The sequence below is a fragment of the Nerophis ophidion genome, linkage group LG04, assembly GCF_033978795.1.
Source record: "Nerophis ophidion isolate RoL-2023_Sa linkage group LG04, RoL_Noph_v1.0, whole genome shotgun sequence".
NCBI lineage: Eukaryota > Metazoa > Chordata > Actinopteri > Syngnathiformes > Syngnathidae > Nerophis > Nerophis ophidion.
Window position 1 is genome coordinate 62,774,418 of NC_084614.1, and position 17,096 is coordinate 62,791,513.

The 17,096-nt window shown below is 41.4% G+C and overlaps 1 long non-coding RNA gene across 1 annotated transcript in view; it reads left to right on the forward strand.

Annotated features, from left to right (window-relative positions):
- The first annotated feature begins 7,296 nt into the window (after positions 1-7,296).
- The window catches only part of LOC133550585 (uncharacterized), a 39,492-nt gene continuing 29,692 nt past the window's right edge, over positions 7,297-17,096 (forward strand). The window contains exons 1-2 of the long non-coding RNA XR_009806325.1: positions 7,297-7,418; positions 14,407-14,563. This is a non-coding gene — a long non-coding RNA (uncharacterized LOC133550585). The remainder of the gene's footprint in view (positions 7,419-14,406; positions 14,564-17,096) is intronic.

Below are 17,096 nucleotides of genomic sequence, written 5' to 3' on the forward strand. Positions count from 1 at the left end.
TATGAATAATGGTGTGTGTGTGTGAGTATATGTGTGTTTGTATGTACAATATATTTGACTCCCAGTGTGCGTGGGAGCCAGAGTACGGCCCAATCCGCCCAGAGAGCCAAACCCAAACAGCAGGTGTGGTGCCTAGGAAGCCAATGACCACCGGTCCCACGCAGCCAGGCTGCCCAGCGACGGGAACCCCGGAGCCCGGCCCATGGTACGGCCCGGAAGAGCCAGCAGCAGGCCGCAAACAGACGTGCCTGGCAGACGACAGGGCACGAGAGAAGCAAAGAAAAGGCAGACTTCAAGCCACCGAGAGACCACCCCCCACACGGGCGAAAAGGCGGGACGCCCAGCACGAGGGCCCCCCCAGAGACTCCCCGCAACCGGACGGGAAGACTGCCCCCGCCCCACCAGCACCCGGGCCCCCACAAGCCCACCCACACCCCCGAAGAGCACGGCGCGGTCCACGCCAGGCCACCCCACCCAAGTCGGCCGCCACAGAACCAACTAGCGCAGGGCCGCGGGAACCACCCACCCCACTTGCAGGGACCCCAACGATGGAGATGAAACAACCAGCAACCGCCCTGTCGATAATTCCCCCTGAGGGAGGGGGGAGAAAAAAAAATAAAAAATACTAAATATATAAAAAACTAAATAAAATCATTATAATTTATATATATAAAAAAAATTATAAATATGATATATATATATATATATATATATGTAATATATATATATATATATTATATATATATATACACATACATAAACACAAATGTATATATACACATACATACCCATATATACATTTATATACACACACATACATATATATATATATATATATATATATATATATATACATACATATATGCATACACATACAAATACATACATATATACATACATACTCACATATATATATATATATACATGCACACATACACATACATATATACATACATACACACATACCTCCACATACATATACACTCACACAAAAAAAAAATTAAAAGAAGATCACAGACATGCTGACACACAAGATCACTTCCCCAGCAGCTGGCCGACTTGCAGCAGCTCAGAATACCCTGCAGCCCCAAGCTACTACAATGGATGAGGGGCCTAGACCCAGCAGGCCCCAACCAAGACAGGCACCCATAAGGGATGGACGGTGGGACCCTGGAGCTCCAGACATGCAGCCCTGATGCAGTAGCCTGAGGCGCCGATCCCCGATTGACCATCAGGCCCAGAGCGTATCCCCAGAAATATACATACACATAGTACACATCGACAACAAGCTGAATGGGTCAAAACACGCTGAGGCCTTCTACAAGAAGGGACACAGCCGCCTCTACTTCCTCAGGAGGCTAGGATACTTCAACATCTGTACAAAGATGTTGAAGATGTTCTACGAGTCGGTGGTGGCGGGCACCTTCTTGTATGCCGTGGTTTGCTGGGGCAGCGGGCTGAGAGTGAGGGACATATACAGACTGGACAAGTTGGTAGAGAAGGCCAGTAACGTGGTGGGAGTGGAGCTAGACTCTTTGGCGGTGGTGTCAGAGAGGAGAAGTCTAGCAAAACTCCTAGCCATTATGGACAACACCTCCCACCCACTACACTTGGACCTTGCGGAGAGAATGAGCATGTTCAGTGGAAGGCTCAGACTCCCAAAATGTAACACATAGGGACAACCCCCGACAAGCCTTCCCCAGACAATGGTGCGAAACCGGGCGCGTAATGGCGGCGCGGCAGTGCGCAAGGGCACCCCAGGCCCACACCCAACAAGCCAACCAACACGACAATAAACAAGTATGAAGCCGGCAAGTCCATCAGCCCCGACAACCACCACGAGTGCGCGCTACCACCAAACACAACATCAGCCACCCCCATGCACCGGACCCAGCAGCCACAGGCGCCCACACCACAAACAAACGGCAGCAGAAACAGCAGCTGCAATAGCCACAGACCGCCAGCACCACCCTAGCAAATCAAAGTTATCGAAAAAAATGAACAACTGCAACCGGCAACCACACGCCAACAGGATCATGGAGACCAGCCCGCCCTGGCCCACCATTCAGCCCAAACGCCAACATGCAAACAAGAGACATCAACACCTCCCCCACCAATAGACCCCACCACTCCAACCCAAACCCGCACAAACACACCACCTGAGACACAGCATCCAGACCAGACAAAGGGGCCGCGCTTTCACTGCATCAAGTCACCAACACAGACTCCACAGCGCAAGGTCGGGCCACACGGGCACGGACCCCACTCAACAGGAAGCGAGCGTGGATTCCAACCATTGAAAGACTTAGTGTAGTTGAAGACTTACAGTCATTAGAAAACATCACTGCACATCATAATGGCAGCTACACTTTCCATCTTTAAGATCTAAAAAAAATATTTGGAAATGTCTGACGGGCCAGATTAAAACGATTAACGGGCTGCAAGTGGCCCCCAGGCCATAATTTGCCCAGATCTGGTCTAGACGCTTTAACTCTGAGATGCACACGTTGGGTCAAAATTTACCTCACCGTTTGTTACTCTTCAAAATCTTGAAAATTAAAAGTTGTAATATATTTATATTCCAGGTATTCCTAATAAATAAAACATGTTTCTTACATGAGGCCATTTTTTTAAATGTTTTCTTAAATTTGAAAAAATTGCAGTTTTTGTATCACTACCCAACTTTTCCACAAGTGTTGTCAAACACCTGGGGATAGGTTGATTGGCAACACTAAATTGGCCCGAGTGTGTGAATGTGAGTGTGAATGTTGTCTGTCTATCTGTGTTGGCCCTGCGATGAGGTGGAGACTTGCCCAGGGTGTACCCCACTTTCTGCCCGAATGCAGCTGAGATAGGCTCCAGCACCCCCCGCGACCCCAAAAAAAGGGACCATCGGTAGAAAATGGATGGATGGATGGGGTCAAAAATGACCAATACATTCTAAACAAAGCACTTCTTAATAAAAGTCCTTGTTGCGATCCGCTACCTGGATCACCACATATTATTGTTTATACTTCCAGTTGTTGTATCACTCCGTCGTTCTACCCTCTTACTTCCTGTTTAGTCAGTCACCATGGTTGCTCATTGATCCCACCTGCTAATCACGGTCCCTGCACACCGAGTTACGCCTGCACTCTGTCACGTATGTATATTCTCGCTAGCTTTTCACGCTAAGCCATTTGTTCATTCCAGCTCTCATGCTGTATGTTTAGTTTTACTCTTTTATGTGCCTACGTGCCAATTTAGTTCTCATAGTTGTATATCTTAGCTTTTATGCCAGCGTCTTTAGTTTGCCTTTTATTAGCACCAGTGTTTTGTTTCATAGATCCTTTTCGTTAAATACATTGTTTATATCTTACCTTTGCTGTGTTCACTTGTTGACGCATCCACGAGGGAATGGCATTACGATGCCAAACTGGCGTAATAGTCCTGGCCCTGACCGTTTACCATTTGAATGTTTCAAAACCTTCTGGGATAATATAAGAGTGACTTTGGTGTCTCTTCTACAAAGCTTTAAATTTAGGCCAACTGCCAGAAACAATGCATCATCACTCTTTTACCGAAACCTAACAAAGATATTATGTGTATTGAAAACTGGAGGCCTATCATTTTGCTAAACTCAGATTACAAAAAGTTACCTTTTTTTCAGGTTATAAGATTTAAACCTTGTTTGGACGAGATCATTTCATGTACATAGTCAGTTTTCATGCTGCATATGGTTAATGAATGACTCACATCTCATTGATGAAGGAGCGCTCATTCTTCATTTCTATTAAGCGTTTGACTTTGTAGAGCATGACTTCAAATATGAAGCCTTAGATTTCTTTGGGTTTGGTGTTACGTTTAGATAAATGGTCCAAACTTTGTATTAATAGCCGTGTCGCTCTTTGTGAAGGCTCCTCTCAAAGATGTGAACTTAAACGTGATATCAGACGAGATCAATTACCAATTACCTTGAAACAGTAACACTTTTCGATACTTTGTGTGTTTATTCAACATATCTTATAACGATAACCGTGCTGTCCAGTTGTATCATGTTTTCCTACACTTCTAAATCCCACTTGCAAGTATGTATTCATTTCAGTTAGTCCTACGTGGGTTGCCGTAGTCAGGAAGTAGTCTTTTGGCACTAAGTTGAATGGGTCACTCTTGTCTTTTGTTGAGCTCTACAGAGTGTTTATACTGTAAGTATTGTATTTATTATACTCTTGCTGTTTGACTGTAACATGCATCTTAGTTGTAGTGTTGCTTATCAGTTTTACAGGTGTTGAACTTGCCATGTAAAATTGCTGAATGTGTATGTTGTATCCAAGCTTAAAATCAAGTTAGGATTCTTTTGAGTGATTCTTTGCAGGCTTCCTTGCTTTGTTGGCATGGAAAATTGCCAAATTACCAAAAGGCAGTCCGCTATGAATACGCTTCCTTGCCCGCCAAGAATGTGAGACTGTGTCTAGTTTGCTTTTACGGACGTAGTATCCACGGATTTTCGTCGCTACCTATGGATGTACCAAATTCAGTACCCATCCCGAGTTGCAACCTACCATGATGTCAGTGTGGTATTTCTCGCACTATTTGTGTGTGAAGGTGAAGCACGACTGTTTTGTCCCGTGGAAATATCTGATTCGCTTTGCAGCATGGCGGTACGGTTGGATATAAATAGCGCTCCCCTAAAAGCTAAGAAACACTATCAACTATTGATTTCCTGTCAGCACATGTTAGAGCTCGGTTTCACTGGTCACTCTGCTCGCCATGTAAGCATGAGCCAACTCATTTTCTGGTGACAGAGACACACATAAAAAAAGGCTGTGAGAGTTGTTTAGTGTGACGTCTTAACAAGGGTATTACAGTGGATTTAATGTGACTATCCGCTTCATAAAAGCTTTATTAGTAATGTGAAGAAGTATGAATTACCATAGTGTTCGGACTATAGGGCGCACTTAAAAGCCTTTAATTTTTTTCAAAAATCACAGTACGCCTTAAACCTAATCTATGTTATAATTTTGGTTGTGTTTACCAATGTTGAAGCAATTTTATTTGGTACAAGGTGTAAAGATAAGTGTGACCAGTAGATGGCAGTCACACATAAGAGATACACGTGGACTGTTGGTTGATACTAGAGATGGGCGGTTTGCGGTCTCATCCGAGGAGTCCGCGGATAAACCGCGGGTCGGGCGGGTGACATGACGAAAAAATAGATTTTAATTAGATTCGGGCGGGTGGCGGTTGAACCATTTGGAAATATTTGATATACATGGTTCAGGGATCGGTATCCTTTACCATTCAAAGAGCCATTTAGGACCCGTGTCACAAAGCGAAGAAGACAATAAAAGATGCAAACATTCTCTAGAATGACTGCCGGTAGTCACCCAGTTAATAAGTATTAGGGCGTGCTATAAAGTCATTGGCTTTATCACCGTCTACAGCATGTACGATCTGCTTGTCAGTCCAGCAACATGTTGTGTGTGGCTTCCGCAGACACACGCACACGACTGCAAGGCATACTGGGTGACACAGAGTACACTAATGGTTGTGATATAAACAATTTTAACACTCTTAGTAATATGCGCCACGCTGTGAAGCCACACCAAACAAGAATGACAAACATATTTCGGGAAAACATCCTCCCAGTAACACAACATAAACGCAACTCAACAAATACCCAGAATCCTTTGCATCCATGACACAACCAGACTATTTTATACACCACCTTTACCGCTTTGAGTGGTAAAGGTGGCCGACCACTGATATTTTTTAACGGGCGGGTGGCGGGCGGTTGCGGTTCTGATAAAATGTTGGTTCGGGTGTACGGTGGGTGGATGACGACTTTGGTGATGCGGTTGCGGATGATATGATTGCCTATCTGCGCATCTCTAGTTGATACTGTTCAATAAATGACACGAACAAGTACCCATAACCAAGCAACACCAAAACTTTGATGTTTCATTGTCGAGAATACAGAACATTACACACAGCGCTTAAAAATCTGTCAAAATGTCTTAATACGACATTGGTTGGCTGAGAAGCTGCAGGGCTTGATGGAATGCGGCGCATTACAGCTACCATATTCAGACGTACTGTGCTTCAATATGCGGGTATTATTATGGCAGGTGTATAAGGACCCGAAAATGGCGCCGATTAGGAGGCATATCATCAGGCATTTTGTTTCGGGGTATTATGCAAAACCGACTTTTCTTACCTGTTGATGTGCATTTGGAATCTGCGTGAGTGGCAAAAATTTGCACGCGTCTGCCATTGTAGTCCGCGACGTGGTCAAAAAAGGCAATGTATCGATGTTGAATGCTTTTGTTTAGTGTTGTTTACATGTTCAGCCTTTTTAAAGTTGTGAAATTACTTTTTATTATTATAGTAGTTATTAATTTACACATTTTAATGCTTTTATTATTTTGCCTATTTCCTTTTTTTATGGTTTGAAACAGCATTTGTGTGTACTTTTGTATAATTTTTGTCCTCTGTTTTTTTCTGTTTTATTAGATTTGTGATGATCTGTCACTTCATTTCTGTTTTTGTTTCCGTGTTGGATATTCATTTCCTGTCAGCGCTCTTATTTTTGTTCCATTTCCTGCACGTCTTCCTGAGCGCTCGTTTTCCTCACCCGCCACTGATTGGCAACCGGGCACACCTGGTGGCAGTTGCGAGTCAGGCGGCTATGTACTAATATACTCTTCAGTGACCTAGTGGTTAGAGAGTCCGCCCTGAGACTGGTAGGTCATGAGTTCAAACCCCGGCTGAGTCATACCACAGCCTATAAAAATGGGACCCATTACCTCCCTGCTTGGCACTCAGCATCAAGGGTTAGAATTGGGGGTTAAATGTTGTGGCACCTGCGGTCTGCATCTTCCTCCACTGCGGTTCCACCCAGAGGGCCCGCTGACAGCGCACCCTTCCACGCCGCCGATGACGTCCGCCTATTCCTCTACGTCACCTCCTCGTTTCTGGCGAGACGCACCATGGCGCCACTAGCGTCCGCCTCCCCGACTGCCAAGATGGGGAGGCGCTTCGCCTCGCCGGCCTCAGCGGCGTTTTACTCGCCGCCGCCACCAGACTCGACCCTGGTGGATTCGGGGACACCTGGGCCGGCGACCCACCACCAGTTCGCCCCTCCACCGTCCCTTGACTTTTGTTCCTGTTTTTGGGGGGGTTCGACTTCCAGGACATCTGGAATCTGTCCATAGGGGGGGATACTGTTGTGGCACATGCGGTCTGCATCTTCCTCCACTGCGGTTCCACCCAGAGGGCCCGCTGAAAGCTCACCCGGACACTCCCCCGCGCTCATCAAGCGGACCGCGCCCACTCTCCGCCGCTGCTGGCCGCAGTCCACATCTGTGACTGAGGACGTGAGCTGCTTTAAAGACCAGTGGACCCAGGGATCGCGGGAACTTAGTTCTCATTTACGCACAGTAAGCGATCACCCTGCTTTATGCAATCCTGCTCTCCCTGTGTTCTAGTTGCCTCTCCGTGTTTTCATTGTCTTCTCCCATGTCCCCGGAGAAACCTCCGTCGCTTGCAAAGTGAGCTGTGCGTCTCACTCTTCTCCGGATCTCTTTCTTCCTCTGGTTGCCTCCTTCGTCCCTTGACTCCTCGCTTCCGTCCATGGACTACCCTGCCTGTCTTGCCCTTGTCGGACTGCCTCGCGTCTCTCAACACGCACCTCCAACACGTTGGTAACACACACTCCAAATAAATACTTCACATAGTCTTACACAATACACACTTGAGTTTTTTGTCACACTTCATGTCCTTGGTTTATTGTTATTATTGTTTTGGTTCTTATTTTATATATATATATATATATATATATATATATATATATATATATATATATATATATATATATATATATATATATATATATATATATCCATCCATCCATTTTTTACCGCTTATTCCCTTTTGGGGTCGTGGGGGGCGCTGGCGCCTATCTCAGCTACAATCGGGCGGAAGGCGGGGTACACCCTGGACAAGTCGCCACCTCATCACAGGGCCAACACAGATAGACAGACAACATTCACACACACTATATATATATATATATATATATATATATATATATATATATATATATATATATATATATATATATATATATATATATATATACTGTATATATATACATATATATATACATATAGTACTTTATTGATTCCTTCAGGAGAGTTCCTTCAGGAAAATTAAAATTCCAGCAGCAGTGTACAGAGTTGAGATCAATTAAAAAAAAAAAAAAAAAAAAGTACATAATGGGGGTTTAAATGGAAACAAAATAGAGAAATATTACAATAAGAATAAAAAATAAAAAGCAACATATATATATATATATATATTAATATATATATATATAAATTTACCTTTTTTATATATTTACAACATATATATATATATATATATATATATATATATAAATTTACCTTTTTTATATATTTACAACATATATATATATATATATATATATATATATTTACCATATATATAATAAATCTCTCTGTACACTACTGCAACCTGGTGTTAGTCTGCCGTCATCTCTCTTAGTTAAAACATAACATTACATCACCAAAAATGATTCCCGGGCGCGGCCATCGCTGCTGCTCACTGCTCCCCTCGCCTCCCAGGGGGTGATCAAGGGTGAAGGGTCAAATGCAGAGAATAATTTCGCATGTGACAATCATGGGTACTTTAACGTTAACTTTTAATTATGCCTGCCTCGCCTCTTCCTTGTTCGAAGATTGATTATTGTTTGAGAACCTTTATATGCATGACTGCTTCCACTTTGTTTAAATTTAATAAAATCCTCTTCCCTGCGCATCGATCTCCTGTTTCCTGCATCTTGGGGTCACAATCACTGCAGCCATGCGAGTTTGCGACAAGATTGACCATATTGTTATTCAAGCCACGGCCTCAATATACCTCGGAGTTTGAAATAAATAAATAACTCTGTACTGGGGCTGTACGGTATACCGGTATTAGTATAGTACAGCGATACAAATGAATCATTTTTTGTACTATTTCGCCTCTGAAACGTCAGGTCCCGCACCCGCAAACCTTCCCCCTCCCACCCCACCACCCCGCTCCCGCGTCGTCGTCACGTCATGGCATTACTGGTTTTACGAGGAGACAAGCATGTTCGGTAGCACACAATCACGGAGTACTTACAAACAGACACAGTGTATAGACAGAAAAGGGAGAATTGAAAGCATTTTGGCTTAAAAACTAAAGATAAAAGTGAAGCTATAACACTGAAACGCCCTCAGGAAGAGATGCTTTAAGACATGGTTATTTAACTAGCGGCTGACGTCCATTCGCCGTCTGCAGTGTTGTAGCTACTTCTAAATGAGTAATCCTCACCTCCCTGGCGACAAAGTATTATCCCTGCAGGACGAGGAATAGCTAAACATGCTTCACTACACACCGTAGCTCACCGGTGTCAAAATGTAAACAAACGGCATGGGTGGATCTACACCTCTCATCACTGTAATGATACCAAGTACAGTAGCGTATCTTGTCGGTACTACCAGGGGCGTCACTAGACCTAATACTGTACTGGGGCAAACCTGGGGCACAAATAATTCATGTGATCGTGCAAAGCGCGCAAGCAAAAACATTTTTAGCACTTATTTATCATAAAAAATACATAAATAGTGCTTTAAACTATGAAATCATATCAGATTATGTTGTATGGATCTTTGATTAACCACCTGAAATTAACTAATGCATTTGACCTACTTGTGCACTTTTTTACTCCAGACTTCTAAACTGCTACTGGTAAAAGCAAAAGGGAACAGCAATGAATCTTTTTGAAATATATATTGCAGTAATCATTTTCAAATTTAATATCTACAAAAGTAATACAAGAAAAAAATCACCCCTACATCTTTGGGTTCTTTTATATTATTTAATTTCCATTTATGGCAATGTGGCTAATCCTATTTCAGATACACAAAACTATAAAATATACACAAAACAATAAAGCCACAGTAGTAGAATAAATGAACAACTGTTGTGTGTCTGTTCAGGGAATCATTTTCTGAGAATTAAACTGTAACGTCTCGTTTTCATTTTTGCAAAGTGGTCAATCACTCTGAACAGACATGGAAACGGGCGGTTCTAGGCATGCTTTTATGAGGGGGCAGTCAGAAATGTGAAGGGGGCATCATGTGTACACATCATGCTCCAGCACTTTTTTTTTCTGTGCTTATAGTAACGATGCTTTCTTCATTGAAATGGGTCTTTGGCTATGTGTCCAACTCTAACCTGGAGTAGTGGATTGCACTTTGTCAGGCCTCTACCTTCAGACCTGTCCAACTTGGGTGTCCCACCTGAAAACTAAGCTCCTGCTGGTATAGCTCTTACGGTCACTGAGGCACGCAAAACCCCTGACCACAATAAGGTGGCAATCCCTCAGGAGGGGAAACTGAAAAATAAAAATAGAAATAAATGAATAAAATAAAATAAAACATCCTTCGTCCAGATTTTATCAACCAACAACATAACATTTATCCTAAATGGATGGCCTAACTCTCAAATAAATTTTGACCCAAAGTATGACTTCACACACTACAATCAATATTTACAAAACTGAGAGGTTGTCTGATGAATAATGATAAAAAAAGAATCTCAAACTAATTTATAAAACACAACGTGGGCACTCATCTGGGCACAAAATTCATTCACTCCAATGTATGTGTGTTGCCCACTTGCTTGTAAAGTGATGAAAACGGCAGTGTTTTTGTTTTTAGGTGTCTTGGTCATATCAAATGAAACTTATAATTTGTTTAATACAAAATGTAGATTGAAACATTAAAGGTTGACTATGTAAAATTACAAAAAAAACAACAGAAAAAGAATTCCAGCAGTCGATTGCCAGACCGTTGCTAAGTAAAATGGGCCGTTGCTGGGGACTCCGCTCTGGACAGAGGACAGCATAGGAGGACTGCTAAGCAGGATATATACCTTATGTTTCATTTTTACCCTCATTAACAGCATCATAAATGACTTGTAGCTTGTTACAGGGACAGTGGAGGCTCTCTGCCTTCCAAACCACTGCTGCTCAGAGCCTCCGCTGTCACTGCCCTCGTCAAGTTGTAAAAAAAAAAAAAAAAAAAAAAAAAAAAAAGGAACTCCGTAGCACCGAAAGTCCGCGACGATAAACGTGTTTATGACAGATAAGACTACACAATTACACCCATCCTAACAAGTATATGATAAATGTAGACAACTTTTCCTTTTCTTTTACTTTCATACTGCAACAGTGATTGTATGTTTACTGAGGGCGTAGGGGTGTGTGCGGGTGTGTGTCTGCCGCGCAGCCTGTGGAATGGTGAATACACGCACAGCGGAGGGAGAGATGAGAGGGAAGCCGACACTACTATATCGTGTGTGTCCCTTTTTCGGCGGATAATTTTGTCAACTTGTAATGTGGTAATTTTGTGAGTTTATTAAAATTTGCTTTCTCAAATTTTGATTTGAGGGGGCAAGGCATTTATTTAAGGGGGCTCTGCGTAGAGCCGGCCATGCATGGAAATATTACAGTAACTGTTATACAGTTGACCAGTGGTTCCCAACTGGTGGGTCCTGACATAAAAGTGGATTGTGTGTCATTTTCAGTGAGTCGCAGTCAGATGTGTGCATGAAAAAAAAAAAAAAGTTTAGGGAGAAAAAAATCAAATGGTGGCAACAAAACCAGATATTTTTAGCCATTTTTCTAGTGACTATTAGTGAGTATTTTAGCAAAAGGCAAACCGACTAACAAGTTGGAGGAGGACTCAGGACAGACATGGAAATATATTTTTTTTAAATCTAAATGGGGCAACAAAACCCGATATTTTCAGCCATCTTTCGGAAAACAAATACAAAAATGTTACTATATTTTCTGGAAACAAAATCAGATGATTTAGCTGTAGCCATTTTTCTGGTGACAAAACAAGATTATTTTAGTCAAAGTCACACCGATTAAAAAGACAAGTCTACTGTGCTATTTTTCTGTGAAATGAACTTGAATGATTTAAAAATTTGGCTCACGACTTGATGATATGGAAAAATGTATTTCTTCCTGAAGATAAACCATTTGAGAAGCACTCAACTCACACATGCTTACTCCAAATCATCATTGATGCAGAGATTCTGAGCAGAACCAGCAGACAATAACCAACATGATGTTTCATGTTCATTGGAAATTCCCCCGACAGCTCGTACAGCAAATGAACATGTTTTTCTTGATACAAGGAATAATGTTAGCTAACTTGGCATCAACTTAAGACAATGATGTTGCCTAGCTAGCTAGGACTTCACTTACAGCTCTCATTCCTCGCTGCTTCTTCCCTGCTTCGGGCCAATGACTTTCTGATATCCATCTAGGAGTTACAGTTTGAGTCAAATCAAAATCAAAATAATATAATTAACAAATTGTTGTTGACTAACGTTACCTTCCTCAGCAGTGATTCGCATCCCCTCTCTCTCTCTCTCTCTCTCTCTCTCTCTCTCTCTCTCTCTCTCTCTCTCTCTTCCTCTCTCAACTGAAGTTTCGATCCACAAGTGAATAATTTACCATATTAATTAGCCATGTGCTCATTGTTACGTGGAGTGAATACAGTAGCAATCAATTACCATACTAAGTAGTATGTGCTCTGTTGTCTATGTTATGTAGACTTAAAACTCTGAAGTGTTTTTTTTTATTGGTGAAATTTTTACTGGGACACTGCAGATCAACACTGGGGCATGTGCCCCAGTGAAATCAGTCTGGCGACGCCACTGGGTACTACTTTGATTTTGTTGATATTTTCTGGCATCACAACATCTCCTTTTGTTTTTTTTTAATTGATATTATGTTTAAAAAACTCAGTAAATATGTCCCTGGAAACATGAGGACTTTGAATATGACCAATATATGGTATCGGATTGATACCCAAATTTTTGGTATCATCCAAAACTAATGTAAAGCATCCAAACAACAGAAGACTAACTGATTATTACATTTTAAAATAAGTGTAGACGGAACATGTTAAAAGAGAAAGTAAGCAGATAGTAATAGTAAATGAACAAGTAGATCAACAAATAATTTTCTACCATTAGTCCTTAATGTTGACAAAATAATAGAATGATAAATGATAAAATATGTTACTGCATACGTCAGCAGAATACTTAGGGGCCTTTGTTTGTTTACTTACTGTACTTCTAAAAGACAAGTTGTCTTATATGTTCACTATTTTATTTAAGGACTTAACTGCAATAAGAAACATATGTTTAGAGTACCCAAAAATGTTTTGGGTTAAAATAAACACAATTTTTTTGTAGTCCCTTTTATTTAGAAAAGTACCGAAAAGTATCGAAATAATTTTAGTACCGGTACCAAAATATTGGTATTGTTACACTACTCTGTACTGTATTATTTGTCATTTTTAAATATGCAACTTTTACCATTTTTAGCTGTCCTATTTTGCACAAAGTATCAGTATCAAATCGATATCGCCGATACAAGCCTGAATTTTACTCGGTATCGCATCGGAAAGAACATTTTTAGTAACGTACCTCACTACAAAACGGCGCATTGTGGAGGTGTACGATTTCAGGCGGCAGGAGTCGAATATAAAGTGCATCAATCCTCTACTTTCCACTTAGACAGTTTACAACAGGAACAGCTCATCCTTTGACTTCCTTGACCCCTTTAACCTGGAATCGGAAATACCCCCCTCTTGGGGAATATCTCTACATTGTACTATTGTGATCACGACAGCATCCTAAAGAGATGTCAAAAAGCGACTTCAACATAGTCTGTAAAACAATCCATGCAACACTTTGACTGGGAATCAGCATTACTCCTCTCTAGTCAGTTTTACTAGTCACTTTATACTTTTTATTGTCTCGTTTTTTTACATTGCCTCTTAGAGTGGTCTTAGGCCATATTGTATATTGCATATTGTGTATATCGTGTTGTTTCTGTATATTGTGTGGTTTCTTCTTTTTTTTAAATGCAAAGCACCTCAGGGAAGCAACCTAAATTTCGTTGGACCTGTACCTGTACATGCACAATGACAATAAAGCTCATTCATTCATAAAGATCATTCATTCATTCATTCTTTCATTCATTCATATAACCATCATTACATGTTATGTAGACCAAAAGGAAGTGTTTGAAATATCGAAAAAAAAATCCTAGTATGACCCCTTTTCATGCACTTTATAATCCAATGCACCTTTTTGTATGAAAATAGACCTGAATAGACCTGCTCATCCTGCGCCCTATGGTCCAAAAAGTACAATATGTCTCAAGTCTACCTAAAACAATGCATGATATTATTTTACTTGTGTGGAGATGTAGTCTGCAGAATGAAAAAGCTTGATTGAGCAATACAGTTGACATGCTTTGCTAACGACATGTCGTGTTACACTCTGTGACAGGTGATGTCATCGCGCTGCCATGCATGCTGAGAGTGTGTGACATCACAGTGTGCCCGGCCTCCAGTGGCCTGACTACGCAGGCAAGGAGCTGTGGGCTGATATGATTCCTGCTCAGGCGGTCTCTATCCGTCAGGTAGGACGGCAGAAAAACATTGAGGTCAGTGTGCCACAAATAGTGAGGCATGCTTGCGACTCATTTTTGTTATCAGGAATTAGCAGAGTTCTGATGACCACCATCGGCTGTGTCCTGCATTTAGATATAGGTCAGCATTAGAAATGGGAAGGAAATATCAGAAACATCTTGTGCGCATGACCTTTTGGTGCAGGGATGTGTGTCCACAGGCGCTACATGCCACAATCTCACTGACAGTGACAGCCATGAGTGGGAGGAGTGTGTGGTGGTGTGCGCCACTGTCTGTACACATCTGGCATCAACACGAAAGGGGAAAAATGTATATACAAATATTTAAGACATTTCTATTTCTGTCTCCCTGCTTTCACTGCTTTACTATACACTGTAGAGCAAATGTGTCCTTATAATTAATAAAACAGTGTTCTTGGGGATGGACATTTGTATTCAGCTGTTTAAACGCCTACTGAAACCCACTACTACCGACCACGCAGTCTGATAGTTTATATATCAATGAGGAAATATTAACATTGCAACACATGCCGATACGGCCTTTTTAGTTTACTAAATTGCAATTTTAAATTTCCCGGGAGTTTCTTGTTGAAAACGTCGCGGAATGATGACGTGTACGCGTGACGTCACGGACTATTAGGAAATATTAGCCCTGCGCACACACACAGCTAAAAGTCGTCTGCTTTAACCGCATAATTACACAGTATTTTGGACATCTGTGTTGCTGAATCTTTTGCAATTTGTTCACTTAATAATGGAGAAGTCAAAGTAGAAAGATGGAGTTGGGAAGCTTTAGTCTTTAGCCACACAAACACACGGTGATTCCTTGTTTAAAATTCCCGGAGGTGAAGCTTTCCTATGGATCAGAGCGGTCAAGCAAACATGGATCCCGACCAAATGTCAACCGGCAGTTTTCGGTGAGTCAATTGTAGTAAAAAGTCGCCTCTTACCGGAGATCAGCTGAGCTTGTGCCGTCCATCCATACAGCTGCCGTCGACTTCCATCAGACACTGGCTTCAAGTCACCCGTAGACACACCCTTCCGACTATCAGGTACTATTAAACTCACTAAAACACTAGCAACACAATAGAAAGATAACGGATTTCCCAGAATTATCCTAGTAAATGTGTCTAAAAACATCTGAATACGTCCCAATGCAAGATTGATTTTTTATTATTTTTTTTGTAGTCCGTTGCTATCAATATCCTCAAACACAAATCTTTCATCCTCGCTCAAATTAATGGGGAAATTGTCGTTTTCTCGGTCCGAATAGCACTTTTTGTTGGAGGCTCCCATTAAAAACAATGTGAGGATGTGAGGAGCCCTCAACGGGTGACGTCATCGTCTGGGACATCCAGTAACGGCAGGGCTTTTCTATTAGCGACCAAAAGTTGCGAACTTTATCGTGGATGTTCTCTACTAAATCCTTTCAGCAAAAATATGGCAATATCGCGAAATGATCAAGTATGACACATAGAATGGACCTGCTATCCCCGTTTAAATAAGAAAATCTCTTTTCAGTAGGCCTTTAAAATTAAAGTTCCCCTGATAGTCACACACACTAGGTGTGGTGAAATTACCCTCTGCATTTGACCCATCCCCTTGTTCCACACACTGGGAGGTGAGGGGAGCAGTGAGCAGCAGCGATGGCCGCACTCGGGAATCATTTTGGTGATACATTATTATCTAATTTCATTTTGTTTTATTTTACAGTATTTTATACAGAATAAACACAATTAGATGAGGTGTTTGTATATTTGTGCCATGCTGTTAGAATTTAAGGGGCCCAACTTTTCTTGCGTGATGGTATACCTGCCTATGTGTGTTTGGGATTTGCATTAGTTCTAAAATTGTGGAATCAAACTGTGGAGGAACTGCAGAGATATTTACAAAACAATCTTGCCTTCCCATTTACTTCCAAAACTTTGTCAGTCCTGTGACGTTTTTCAGACCTGTGACGTCGGCGGTTATCTCTATTTGTGGTAAATGCTTACCCAAGGTCTTAGCGTCATTCCGCCATTTTATTTAATGTTTGAGCATTTTTGTAGTACCAACGACACAATGCCCACGGTACGACACGGAGACCCAATACGTTTGGTTGTTGGTTATTTTAACCAGCAAAAAAAATGTCTTGAAAATAGGTCTTTGAAACAAAATCTATGAGCATTTTTCACCAAAGAACCACCATTACATGTTATGCAGAACACAAGGAGGTGTTTTAAATCTAGAAATATGGACCCCTTTGATTGCAGTTATCCATTATTTTAGGAATTGTGTGATTTATTGAATAATTTGCTCAAATTAATCGATTATTCAACATATTTTTTGGGCTGTAGAGCCGCACACACCTAATTTTTGGAAAAAAAATATGTCTTCATACATTAGCTGCACCGGACCCTAAGCTACAGATGTATACTGGTACAAAAGATTTTGTAAATGTTTAATTACATACGTAAATTTTTTTCAAACGGTGCCTGTCACACGGCAGTGAAACGGCTGATAAAACAAAACCGAATACATCGACATGGACTTACTACCTGTGGAAGCT